This window comes from Prionailurus viverrinus, chromosome B1, assembly GCF_022837055.1.
Source record: "Prionailurus viverrinus isolate Anna chromosome B1, UM_Priviv_1.0, whole genome shotgun sequence".
NCBI lineage: Eukaryota > Metazoa > Chordata > Mammalia > Carnivora > Felidae > Prionailurus > Prionailurus viverrinus.
The window spans coordinates 163,366,139-163,378,742 of record NC_062564.1 but is presented as its reverse complement, the minus strand read 5'-3'; the positions used below and the strand labels follow the sequence as shown (position 1 = coordinate 163,378,742).

The 12,604-nt window shown below is 46.3% G+C and overlaps 1 protein-coding gene across 1 annotated transcript in view; it reads right to left on the bottom strand.

Moving 5' to 3' along the window:
- Positions 1 to 11,663, bottom strand: part of LNX1 (ligand of numb-protein X 1) — a 183,124-nt gene extending 171,461 nt beyond the window's left edge. The window contains exon 1 of the mRNA XM_047854865.1: positions 11,408 to 11,663. The gene's annotated coding sequence lies outside the window, so the exon portion shown is untranslated. The remainder of the gene's footprint in view (positions 1 to 11,407) is intronic.
- Positions 11,664 to 12,604: the final 941 nt, after the last annotated feature.

Sequence of the window (12,604 nt, the reverse complement as noted above, 5' to 3'; positions counted from 1 at the left end):
ACGGCCTTTCTCTCCCTTCTCTTCTCCTTCCAGGAGTTCTGCTTTTAAGCCCCATCCTCCTGCATGGTGACTGGGAAATCTACCTAATCTCTCTAAACCTCAGTGTCTCCACCTGAAAAATGGAAGACCCTTAGTATTTTTTAGAATTATGAAACAAGCCAAGCCATGTAGGGTTTGACAGTGGCTGGCCCAAAGTGGCTGTGATTATTATTCCTTCATGAACTGAGCCCCAGATGGACACAGAGCCCCTTGTCAGGTGTCTTTCCTAACCACTCAGTGCCAGTTGGTGACAAGTTTTCATTAGTCTGCGAAAAGACATTGCCTCTAAAAGCCTTAATGATAACCCTCGCCCCTCAGAAACAAAACCTGATGGATATGTTGAACTCACTGTGTTTTGTGCTTCATTTCAGTGATGACAGAAATGAATGACAAGGGAGTTGAGTTAAAACTGTGTCATATATTGAGGTATTTGTGAATGTGTGTATATTTGTTTACAGTCCGTGCAAAGAAATTTACACAATGAGCTTTGTCAGAAAACACAGCGCTAACTGGGACTCACACAGCAAGTCCTTGGGAACTCTAGGGCTCTCCCGTCCCAGGACGGAGCAGGGCCCCATGTCCAGTGACTTAGATAACATCTCAGGTAGGGTCGGTTTCTTCAGCACCAGAGGGCTTCATTGCCAGACGGCCAAGCAGAGGCTGTGAGGCTCGTGCCAGACTGAGCTCAGGGTGTTTCTGGAAGGTCATTGTTGCAAACCCAGAGAACCAGTTCTGTGAGGTTGGCTCAAAAGGGATATTTAATCAGAGTAACAGAAAGGTGTGGTAATGGAGTGGAGGAAGTCTGGGTAAGGATTACAACCGGCAGTCAAAACGCTCTTCTTGGTTTTCAAAAGAGTGGGGGGAGAAGTAATGTTTTGGTTCTGGCCCTCAGACAACACCCCGATTCTTTGCCAAGTGCGGGAGAGTGAGCCCACAAAATCACCAGTGAGCCAAGAGATAATCCAGGTGATAAGGACTCCGCCAGGCGGCATCTGGGCCAAAAAATAAGGACAGAAGATTTGACTCAACTGCATTTCTGCCTGTGTGTTTTCTCACCGGGCAGGAGACGCATTTAAAGGTACAGATAGCTTCTGCTCTTGGGGATTCACAGTGGAGCTAACACAAAGAAGCCCTTGGCCTCCTTTGGCAAGGGAACTCTAATAAGACTTTGGACCCCAGCGCCATGAAAAAGCTCCCTAGGAACATTCCAGAAAACAGGCTAGATCTCCTGCCAGCCCAGGAATGTGGCAGGGTCTTCTTGTGCAGAGAGCAAATGGATTTTGGAATTTTCTTCCCTTAGACGGGCTGTTCTCCGCATTAAGGAGTCAGTGTGCATAACCATCCATGTTTCCCCACCGGGCTATCGCAGAAAAGGGAAGGAGATTTTACTTCCATCAAAAGGTCGAAAAGGCCACAGAAACTGCCCTTTAGTAATAAGAGTAGAAACGTCCCGAAGAGCTGTTAATTCTGTCTCACCAGCTGAGAGAAGATAGATTTATGGAAGGAAGACAGTTTGAGTGACAGGCATTCTGCCCACTCTGCTGAACACTCTGTGAATTGAGATCAGCCAGAACAAGGGGTCTGCGTGGCATTGGCCTGACCTCTCCTACAACAACCTTCATTGAGTTTAGTTTAGAGGAGGTATGCCCTTGTCCGTTATCTGTGGACACTAAGGCAAAACAAAAACAAACAGGCATTTTTGCATCTCTCGTGCTTATGTTAGTGCCTTCATAATTGTGTTTTGGATGAATGGCTGAAACGGTGGAAAATACCCTAACTTTGTGCCTGTGTTGGTGAGACTGTGGCTTACTTTATCACTCAGAGGTCCCTTTAGAAAGCCTAACATGATCGACTTCTATTCCAAGTTCAGGTGACAAAGGTTTTGTACCCAGAAAGGAATATTTCTCTGTCTTTCTGAAAATGAGAATGATGTCATTGAATATATCTCCCTTGGCTCTGAGTTCCAGGAAGCTCAGCGTTAAATCTGATGCTCAACTGTACCAATCATGTGGGCTCGTGTGGCATCCATACCTGCTTCCTATTTCTTTGGGCCTTGTCATCCTATTCTTATTTGTATTTCCCCTGCCCCTAATTTAAATTCTTGATGATATTTTCCCCCATTTTATTGCAGAGCCCACAACCTCAGATGCCCCCAACTGCCAAGAAGGTGGCAGAAGATGACTGTGGTGAGTGGCGCAATACAGCACGGTGTGGCCTGTGGCAAACTGGGACATTCTACAAAGATAGCATTGTCCCCACTCGCCACCATCAGTCTCTATCCTCCGACCCTGCTTTATTTGTAGCCTTTATCATTTTCTGTAATGATCCTATTGATCTGTTGACTTAAGCACAGGCTGCCTCACCTCTGCTACATCCCAGCACCCACAAGAGCACCTGACACAGAATTCTCACCCCCACTGTACTTTGCTGAGTGAGTGAATTGGCAGATAGAAACGTGGGACCAGTGTGGCCAAACGCACCGTGGCCCATTGGCGTTTCGTCATTTTTCCAGTTTGGCGTAAGTGCATTAAGGCCCCACAGAGGTGAAGCAAACCTGCAAGGTTAGAGGTGGAGGAAGCGTTAGAAGGCAGGACTCGCTCTGGGAGTCGGAGCTGGCCCTCCGGTCGGGTGCTCAGGAAAGTTAGGCGGATACTTCCCCCGACACAGCGCCCTCAACTTCAGAGTCAGCCTCACGCTGGGTCTGTTTCTGTACCTTGCAGTGCAGAGGGAACCAGCCTGAGACATCAGGGTGAATGTCTTTCAAAGCCCTCTTACAGGGCACCTTTGGCTCGTCTACGGCCGGGCAAGAATTGCAAGCTTTAAATGTTTTAGCAGCACCCAGAGACCACTGAGCAATCATCATATTGTATAGCGTCCCTTTCACGTCTGTAGCTGCAAAATGATGCTGATCTTCTTTGTTTTGGGAAGCGATCTCCTTACATCATTGGAAGACTGGTAGGTTGCGACATGGCAAAGAGTCTCTCAGCAAGTCTTTGAGGTGACTGAGATCTGGCCAATATTTCTTTCTTTCTTTGCCCAGAGAAGAACTTGAAAATAAAATACGGGTATTAAAGTTTGCGTCACTGACATTTCTTAGGAAACTCTGAGATGTGAAACATTGGTCTATAAATTAAAGAATTCTTTTCCTTCCACAGTTCTCCTAACCATTTTTTTCCAGAATGAACTGCCTAAGGGGGGGGGGGGGGGGGAAGCAGCCCGGCTTGATTGGCATTTCTCAATCACTAGTTTTAAATGTGGTAAATACCAAAAATATAAAGTTACCATTGGGGTGCCTGGGTGGCTCAGTTGGTTAAGCCTCTGACTTCGGCTCAGGTCACGATCTCGCGGGCCGTGAGTTCAAGCCCCGCGTCGGGCTCTGTGCTGACCGCTCAGAGCCTGGAGCCTGTTTCGGAATCTGTGTCTCCCTCTCTCTCTGACCCTCCCCCGTTCATGCTCTGTCCCTCTCTGTCTCAAAAATAAATACACGTTAAAAAAAATTAAAAAAAAATAAAGTCACCATTTTAACTGCTTTAAAGTACACAGCTCGGTGGTGTAATGTGCATCGTTGTATACTTTGCCCTGTTGTGCAGTCATCACCACCCTCCACCTCCAGAACTCTTTTCGTCTCCCCAACTCGAAGCTGTGCCCATTACACAGTGACTCCCCACTGCCCCTCCTCCCAGCCCCTGGCTACTCACGTAAGTGGGATTACACAGTATGTGTCTTGTGGCTTCTTTTACTTAACATCACGTCCTCAAGGTTCATCCGTGCTGCAGCATGTGTCAGAATTTCCTTCCTTTTGAAGGCTGAGTGGTGTTTCGTTGCATGTATACACCACACTTTGTTTATTCATCCGTTCGTGGGCTTCCGACTTTCTTTGGGCCCTGGGCTATTGTGAATAGTGCTTCTGTGAAGGTGCGTGTACAGATATCTCTTTGAGTCCCTGCTTTCAGCTCTTTGGAGTGTAGACCCAGAAGTGGAATTGCTGGATCATGTGATAATTCTCTGTGCAACTTTTTGAGGAATCGCCACACTGTTTTCCATGGCAGCTGTACCAGCCAACATTTCTAGCAACAGTGCACGAGAGTTCTTACCGACACTTGTTATTTTGCGGGTTTGGGTTTTTTCTTTAATTTTCCCGTTTTGGTTTTTTTTTTTTTTATAGCGGTCACCCTCGTGGGTGTGAGGTAGTAGTTCACTGTGGCTGAGATTTGCATCTCCCTGATGATTACTGACTTTGAGCATCTTTTCATGTGCTTATTTCCATCCGTGTATCTTCTTTGAACAAGGGTCTGTTTTGTTCAGTTTTCAACGGGGTTGTCTGTGTTGTACTGTTGACGTGTAGGAGTTCTTTATATATTCTGGATATGAATCCCTGAGATATGGCTTGCGAACATTTGCTCCCATCCCGCGGGTTGCACTTCACCGTGTTGTGTCTGATGCAGAGAAGTTTTAAATTTTGAGGCACCCTGTGCACTTCTGAGCTTGTATTTCTGGTTCCCCTGGCTCTCAGGCAATGTGTGCCATGGGGAAGGACAGCTCCAATGACAAGAGTCCTAGCAGGTCACTTCTGAAAGGCTGCCACGTCCTATCTCAACAAGACTTTTAGGATGGATTTCAAGAATGTCCTCCCCCACCCCCGCCTCCACTCTCTACTCTAGAAATGCTTTAGCACTAACTGAATTTTAAGATGGCCTCCCTTCAGCTGTGGGGTAGCCTTGGTTGGTGCTGGTGTCAGAACAATCATAACCAATACTATGGTCCTAGAACTCAGTGGGTGTGTACAATGGCCACTCCTAATGGATCTCCATGCCTGGCAAACCAACAGAAAAGAGGTTTCCACAGCATGTCTCTTTTGTAACATTGGGACCTACAGAGGCCAAAGCAATGAGAAGATTACAGTGGACTCCTATCCCCCAAAATATGTCAAAAGAAAAACAACAGTAAGCCATAAATAAAACATGCTCATAGAAGTGCATGGAAGTCCTGATTTTTCTCAAGGGAACGACTTCAGAGTTTCTGTTGAAATGCCCAAATCCATTCTTTTGAATTTATCTGTTTTAATTAATGATGTTTTTTTTGGTGCCTCTGCCTTGCCAATGCCTTAATCCCTTTTTGATCCACCTCTTGGGAAATAATAATATCTGATATTTATTAGATACTTCATATATGCTGTGCAGTTTTCTATGTACTACGTAAAAGAACTAATTTAATCCTTATTCCAATTTTGTGAGGTCAGGACTATTGTCATCTCCAGGTTTACAGTCAAGGAAACTGAAGCACAGAACAGTAGCTTGCCTAAGATCGCACAGCTTGTTACTGGGAGAGCCAGGGTTTGAACCCAGAACATCTGGATGCAGAGCCTCTTGTCCTCAAAAGAAAACTCCAGCTGTATTGTCAGGTGGCCTCCCTCCAGCAGCCTGCACCTGTCTTTCCCACCCCGCCCTTGCGTCTAGCCCTTCGCACACGGATCCCTCTGCTTTCCACCCCAGCCCTCCTCCCCTTGCCAGGTCGGGATTCCCCTGGGTATCTGCTTTCTGCTGTCCCAGCTGGGTTGGTGGCCCTCCCCTGGCAGGCTGCTGAGACAGCTAACACTACACCCAGCCACAGGGAAATGTAACTGTCTCACTCATGTCTGCTTCCCACAGAGGCCTTGAGAGTTTCTTGAAGGTGGACACCAAGGTTCAAAGCTCTATGTCCCAACCCAGCCAAGTACCTGGTATGCAGTAAGCACTGAAACATTTAGTTTTGAGGAACTAAGTGAGGAAGAGCCTAGGATGGGATTTGAGGAGGAAAAGGAGCAGTGATTGCCCAAATAGTTTTCACCCTGGAAATGTTGTTAGTGCCCTAGCTGACGTCCACGTAAATCAGAGCAATATTGAATGGAATTGGATCAATGGTGGGAACCTTAGTCCCTTAGGCCTGATACTGGGGATGTGTGTCCTATCTGTGTGGAGGAGGCTGCTCTGCTCCCCACAAATCAAAGAGCAACAACAAATATATGTGCGCAAATGAGCATCCTGGGACACAGAGCAACTTCTGAGTTTCTCAGAAATGTCAAAAATTGAATGAATGTCTTCTCTCCTTCCCTTTCTCTCCCTAAATAATTCAGTCTTTATTTTTTTTTTAATTTTTTTTTCAACGTTTATTTATTTTTGGGACAGAGAGAGACAGAGCATGAACAGGCGAGGGGCAGAGAGAGAGGGAGACACAGAATCGGAAACAGGCTCCAGGCTCCGAGCCATCAGCCCAGAGCCCGACGCGGGGCTCGAACTCCCGGACCGCGAGATCGTGACCTGGCTGAAGTCGGACGCCCAACCGATTGCGCCACCCAGGCGCCCCAATAATTCAGTCTTTAAAGCCATGAGACGGGGTGGGATACCTGGGTGGTTCAGGTCATCTGACTTCGGCTCAGGTCATGATCTCACGTTCATGAGTCTGAGCCCCACAGCAGGCTCTGTGCTAACGGCTCAGAGCCTAGAGCCTGCTTCAGACCCTGTGTCCCCCTCTCTCTCTGCCCCTCCCCAGCTTGTGCTCTGTATCTCTCTCTCTCTCTCAAAAATAGATAAACATTAAAAAAAAATTTTAAAAATCTATGATACAGGGCCAAGTAAGGTAGTTACCCATACAGCAGGGAGAGGAGATATGGTGGCCCAGACAGGGCATCAGCACCTCCAGGGAGTGAGGGGGCTAGCCACATAGAAGGGCTGCCTAGAACGGATGCCAGAGCCTAGATGAGCAGAGGAAGGTCACCCTAGGGAGGGCAGCTTGACACAGAACTCTAGAATCCACGCAAGGTGAGGCAGGCATCTGCATGGAGAAGCGGGCAGTGGTCGTGATGGGAGTTGGTTCCAATCAGGGGACTGATTGAATGTATTAAGGCTAATGGGAGCCAGCTCGAACTAGTGGTAAAGAGACTTACAAATATAAAATGTAGAAAGGGAGATAACTGGAATAAACCCCGGAGTGTTGGATTGGAATTGGAAGTAACCATGTGAATTTACAATTTTCAGTGCATATAGGTCAATATAGAAACACACACCCGGGTCCTAGCTCTGTCCATCGAGAGAATCTGAGAACAGCAACACTCCAATTCACGATGAACACATCTAGCAGTCAGGCTTTGGATTCTAAATAATTCTCTACTGAAAGGAACTAGAGTTCCTTGGAGAGAGAGCTGATTTTAAGGCTGGAACATCTCATTGCACTAGGAAGTCAGAAGGGCTCAGAGGATATGGGAACATATCAAAAGGGATTGTTGGCATGTTCGATTAAGAAGGAGACAGTTAGGTAACTTCAAACTACTTTTCTACAGGAAACTTATGAATTAAAGAAGGAAGAAGAGTAACTTTAGAGCAGAGAGCCCTGGCAGTCGTGTCTTTATGACACTGGGATATCATATAGCAATCCCAGTGACATTTAAAATCATCTGCCATCCGATCGGATGACAAGGGAGGAACACAGCATCATCTCTGTGACATTTTTTTGCCAAGGTTGTAAAACTTGAATGAAAGCACAAGGAAACTCAGACAAACCCAAATTGAGGAACATTCTACAGAACGACTGGCCTGCATTTTTAAAAAGTGTCAAGGTCATGAAAGTGGGGGAAAGTGATGAAAGTTTGCTATTGGAGTGGACTAAAAAGATGCAAACAGGGATGCCTAGGTGGCTCGGTGGGTTAAGCGTCAACTTCGGCTCAGGTCATGACCTCATGGTTCGTGAGTTCGAGCCCTGCATCAGGCTCTCTGCTGTCATCATGGAGCCTGCTTTGGATCCTCTCTCTCTCTCTCTCTCTGCCTCTTCTCTGCTCTATTTCTCTCTCTCTCTCTCAAAAATATATAAATATTGGGATGCCTGGGTGGCTTAGTCAGCTAAGCATCCAACTTCGTTCAGCTCAGGTCATGATCTCACAGTTTGTGGATTCAAGCCCTATGTTGAGCTCTGTGCTGACAGCTCAGAGCCTGGAACCTGCTTCAGATTCCGTGTCTCCCTCTCTGTCCCTCTGCTGCTTGCGCTCTGTCTCTCTGCCTCTCAAAAATAAACAAACACTCAATAAACAAATAAGTAAATAAATAAACATTACAAAAATGATGAAGACAACTGGATGCAACGCTTGATTCTGAAAATGAGTTGGTCTGAGGATCAAATGGCAACTGACAAAAATTTACTGGGGTCTGAGGATTAGATCATAGGAATGTATCAGCATTAATTTCCTGACTTTGTGGTTTATGGGGGGGACATCCTTGTGTATGGACAATGCACACCAAAGCCTATGGGGAAGATGAGGCGTTGTTTTGGTAGCTTACTCTCAAAGGGTTCGGGAAAAATACACTGCAAATTTCTTCCAACTCTACGATATCTACAACTTTTCTATAAGCTTGAGGTTTTTCTAAATACATACATGCATATATACCTGTATTCTACATCTGTATCTGCAGCTACATTTGCGTGTAGTGAATATGTTAGGTTGGCATTATAACGTTTTCCAGACTTTGCAGGCACCCAGAGGTGAACGAAGTTTGGAGTAACTGCTCCCGCAGCAGGATTAGGGTAGGGCTGCTGCGAGTTGGGTCTCTGATCAGTTGCACGAGATAAGTATTCTTGTTTCGTGATGAATGGAGGGAGTCCTGTGGTATCTACAGAGCTGATCATGCTGGCCACTTGACTTATCTGATGACGGGCTCATCTGCCAGAACGAAGAAGTAGAAACACTGAGGGCTCCTTTGTCATCTTAGGAGGTCCACGAACTTGTTGGGATGAGCACTGAGTGTTGTATGTAAGCAATGAATCATGGGAATCTACCCCAAAACCAAGAGCACATCGTATACGCTGTATGTCAGCCAACGTGACGATAAATTATATTTAAAAAAAATATTCTATACCAAAAAAAAAAAAAAAGTCCATGGGATAACGAAAAGGCCAGTTTTTCAGGGTTTATCTGGAATGTGGATTGTGCAAGAGATTCCACCATCATTTGAGGTTTGGCCCAAAGCGCTAATAGTGACAACCACAGCCTGTTGGGCCCCTCCTGTAGGCCAGAGCGCCCTTTTATGTGTCCTTTTTATAATCTTCACAATGGTTCTCCTTGGGAAGTACTGTCCCCATTTTAAAGATGAGGAAGTACAGATTCAGAGAGGTTTAGTAACCTGATCGTTGTTATGGGCCGAATTGGGTCCCCCCAAATTCACATGTTGAAACCCTATCCCCCAATATCTCAGAATACGACTGCATTTAGAGATAGAGCCTTTAAAGAGGCTATTAAGTTAAAATAAGGCTGCTAGTGTGGGACCTAGTCCAGTATGACAGGGGTACTTAGAGGAAGAGGAAACTTGGACACACAGAGAGACACCAGGGGTTCACGCCCATAGAGGGATGACCATATGAGGACACGGCAAGAAGGTGGCCATCTGCAAGCCAAGAAGAGTGGCCCCAAAAGAACCAAACCTGTCAACACGTTGATCTTGGACTTTCAGCCTCCAAAACTGTGAGAAAATAAATTCCTGTTGTATAAGCCCCCTAGGCTATTGTGTTTTGTTATGGCATCCCTAGCATATTAATACACTTGTGCTTTGCATGTGGTTGAGGATGAAGCTGGGATCCAAAATCACATCTGTGCAGGGCTTTTCACTGTCCTATGCCACCTCCCTACACATAGGGCCTCTACTGTGAAACCTCCTCCCATTTCCCCCAATAGGCTGCACAGACCACACACCCAACCCCCCCTCCGACCCCTCCCCCATGGTCCCAGAGCACTTAGTGCACTGCAGATAGTTGGTTGCACACAATGAATTCACAATGTTTGATCAGATTGAGAGTGGAGCTACTCTTATCTGCATCCCCAGCATCTCCCGTGGAACTAGGCGCGGGGTAATCACCATAGTATTTATCGAGCACTTGCGTGCCCGCCAAGGCTTCACATGCATTATTTCATTATCTCATAAAATTGCCATGGCAAACCTTAAGACAACTCCGTGGACTAGGTATGATCATTATTCCCATTTTGCATATCAGAAAACTGAGGTCACAAGGGTTCACTGAATTACCCCAGGGCATAGAGCCGGTAGGTGGTGGAGCCAAGATTCACGTCTGATTCCCAGAATGCTCTCTTCACCCCTGCTTTGTTGCCACCATCTTGCTGTAAATGTTCCCTGAGCCAATTCCTGCCCTGCAGAGTTGTGCCAATCTGAAATGCTCTCCCTCGATCCAAGGCCCCTCTTTACACCAAGCCCAAGTGTGAAGTTCACGTCCTGTGGAGAGTCCTCTCACATACAACCTCTGCCCTCAGCCCCCATGCGGCCCTCCTTCAGCACTCCTTGGGCACAGAGTTTGCACCGTGCCCCATCATGTGACCTTGGCGTGCTGGGCACCTCGAAGGTAGTTGATCAACATTTGGTGAACTGGATTCAATGCCTAGGGATGGATGTAAACAGGGATAAATAACAAGGTGGCATATTATGCTGGATACTCCATTTCTGGATTTTCTAGGGAGTTCCAATTGCTAAAATTCTGTCCTCTCATCAGATCACTTGCAGGGTATGTGGCAGAGAATATAGCCTGGTATTTGGCTGAAACAGTACAGTCACCAGGGGTCCTGGGTGGCTCAGTTGGTTGAGCGTCCAACTCTTGATTTCAGCTCATGTCATGATCTCAGGGTTGGTGAGTTCGAGACCCACATCCAGCTCTGAGCTGATGGCATAAAGCCTGTTGGGATTCTCTCTCTCCCTCTCTCTCTTCCCTTCCCTGGCTCTATTTCTCAAAATAAATAAATAAACATTAAAAAAAAAGTACTGCAAAGAGGCAGGAATAGAGACAGAATGTGCTGTCACTCACCTACCCACTTGCTACTAGGCAAGTCACAGTTTCTCTGGATCTAAATCTCTTCATGGGTCAAATTGCAATGACAATGCCGATTTCTACCATAGCAATGGAACCAAAAAAATGTGAATATGCTTTGAATAATGATGAAGAATAACATAGAAATGCAGTCACCATTAGTGGGATTGTTTATGTGTTTACTGACCTGTTTGGCCAGAAAAAATAAAATAAAAAAAGCAGCTTTTATTTTTGAAAGTGAAGGAAGAAGTTTCCCCATGAAGACCAGTACAATAAATCAATAAATCAATAAATCAGATATTAAAAGAGTAAATGTCCTCAGGACCTTTCTAGAGTGTCTTGAGAAAGACATAATGAGACATTTCTATCTTCTAGGTTCTCCTCAAAAACTTGCTGTGTGTGTGTGTGTGTGTGTGTGTGTGTGTGTGCGTGTGTGTGTTAGGAGTAGGGGTGGGGAGGCTGGGCCGGGATAGTCAGGGGCAAAGTTTGTCAAATTGCATGAGATGTTACCTGGTGGAGGAACCAGGCCTCTTACCTTTGCTGCATCGTGACTCAGTTCCCAGCTGTGCGAGGCCTCAGGGGACAGTCCATTTGGGAGCTGAGCTTTTGTGACTCAGTTGTAGCCCAGGGAAATGTTCTTTCTCTTTCCTGTGTCCTGTCTTCCAGACATGCATGCAAACCACTGGCCCCAGAATTAATCAGCTCACCCCTTGCCCCCTTTTCAAGGCTTTGTCTCATGCTGATCCATAAACCTGAGAGCAGCCTCTGGGGAGCTTCCAGGGAGAGAAGCCCTGACCGGAGCAGCACTCATTAGCATCAGTGACAAATGTGTTCTGGTCTGGATGGGGCTGAGGCTCCCTCGAGCTTCCTTCTGCTCTAGCTAAATCCAGGATCCTTTTGTTCACCTATACAGCTGCCAAGTCAGTCCTACCGCACCCCTGGATGTTATTTTCCTGCAGGCAATGGGAAAATGAGCTCGGAGCCAGGGAAGGGAAATCAACAAGGAAATAAACACAGGGTCACCGCACCTTCAGGTCATCATGCTGGGGCCCATTCCTAAACAGGCAGGGGCCACTGCCTGGACAGGCTTCAGAACCCTGGGCATCTTTTTATTTTTAATTATGCAGACAAGTATGCACCGAAATGGATATCGGGCATGTCAAGCGATCCCGAGTCGTTCCGATGCCTTGCCAAAACTTTCAAAGATTTTTCCATAGGCAGTGTCTCTTATGACTGAACATTCGCTAAGGTTTGTAGACAAAGAAAAAAAAAAATGAGCACGATTATGGCTGATACTAGTTAAGACCTTTAACTCTAAAGATTCAGGACTGTTGTTTAAAGAAGGATTTCTTCTACTTACTCTTCAACATCACGGTCAACATCAGCAGCAGCGGTGTCTTTGCTAACGTCAACTGAGTGCTGATTGCCTGGTCCTGAGCCAGTTACCCGACCTCTATTATTTCATCTAATTCTCAACCTAATCCTCCAGGTATCATTCCCCTATTTGCAGATGAAGAAACTAAGGATTAGAGGGCAAAGTGCTCCTGCAAAGTGCTCCAGAGGGTTATAAATGTAAAAACTGCCTTTCTGGAAATACACTTTTCCGGGTCTCGCTTGTCCCACCAGTCAGCTTAAGCCCTTCTGCGGACTGACATCTCTGGTGATGGCCGAGGAGCTTGCTTGCATAAACAGCCCTGGAATTCTAAATAGAAACGTGGATCATCAGTTAGTT